Raw genomic sequence first — 1,536 nt, forward strand, 5'->3', positions numbered from 1 at the left:
CCCTGTTCTTCTTCATATAATCCAGCTTCTTGGATTATTTCCAGATTAAATAAGTATGATGAAAGACTATGAATGTAACGTAGAAGTGTTAATTCAAAAAGATACACAGCAATTTTAAATGTGTGCACCAAAATGCAGAGCTGCAAAATATGTGAAACAAATACTGATAGAACTGAAAGGAGAAATAAACAAATCAAAAATTATATATTTGGAGACATCAACACTTTCTTTTTCAACAAAACTGATAGAACAAATATACAGAAAATCAGCAAGGATATGAAACATTTAACAACATCAGCCAACAGAATCAAATCAACACTTATAGAACACTCCACTCAGTAATAGTAGAATACACTTTATTTTCAAGTGTCTATGGAATATATACTAAAACAGACAATATCCTACATCATAAAACACACTTAAATAAACTTAAAATAATTGAAATCACACAAACTATGGCCTATGACCACAATAAAATCAAACTAGAATTAATCATAGAAAGGTAATAGGGAGTAGCTTGTGAGCAGCCATCTAAGATACAAATATTGGTCTCTTCTCTTCTGGCGCAATACCCTGTTGCTATAGAGTTGATTCTGACTCACAGTGACTCTATAGGGTTTCCAAGACTGTAAATCTTTATGGAAGCTGACTACCACATCTTTCTCCCATGGAGTGGCTGGTGGGTTCAAAACACCAAACTTTTGGTTAGCAGCAGAATGTCTGGGGTAAAGGAGAGTGAAAAAAAAAAAAGACAAAAGGGAGCAAAATGGACCACATGAACTACAACCTACCCGATCCTGAGACCAGAACTAGATGATGCCTGGCTAACACTACCAAACCCTCTGACTGGGATCACAACAGAGGGTCTCAGACAGAGTGAGAAAAAAATGTAGAACAAAAAATTGAACTCACAAAAAAAGATGAGACTTATAGGTCTGACAGAGAGTGGAGGAATCCCTGAGACTATGGCCCTAAGACACCCTTCTGACCTAGAACTGAAGTCATTTCCAGGGACCACCTTCCAGGCAAACAATAGACAAGCCCATACAATAAACAGTAACACCCAAGAGGAAGGTGCTCCTTAGAACACAATCAGTTATGCAAGATCTAAATGACAATATTTGGCCAAAAGCAAAGATGGGAAGGCAGGAAGGGGTAGAAAATTAGGAGGAAAGGAGAAGGGGAACTCAGGGTGGAAAAGGGGACAGTGTTGAAATATTGTGGAGAATGAAGCCTGTGCCATGAAACACTTCATGTACAAACTATCAAATGGGAATCTAATTTGCTCTGTGAATTTTTGCCTAATGCAAATTAAAAAAAAAAAGAAAGATAATAGGCGAATCTCTAAACACTTGCTAACTAAATAATACGATTATAACTAATTCGTGGGCAAAAATAAATTATCAATGGAGATTTTAAAAATGCATTCAACTGAATTAAAATTAAAATACAACATATAAAATGTTAACAATTGTCTGCTGTCTTAGGCTGGGTTCTCTAGAGAAGCAAAACCAGTAAAGTGTTTAAATATATATA

Source organism: Trichechus manatus, unplaced genomic scaffold (assembly GCF_000243295.1).
Source record: "Trichechus manatus latirostris isolate Lorelei unplaced genomic scaffold, TriManLat1.0 scaffold00072, whole genome shotgun sequence".
Classification (NCBI taxonomy): domain Eukaryota; kingdom Metazoa; phylum Chordata; class Mammalia; order Sirenia; family Trichechidae; genus Trichechus; species Trichechus manatus.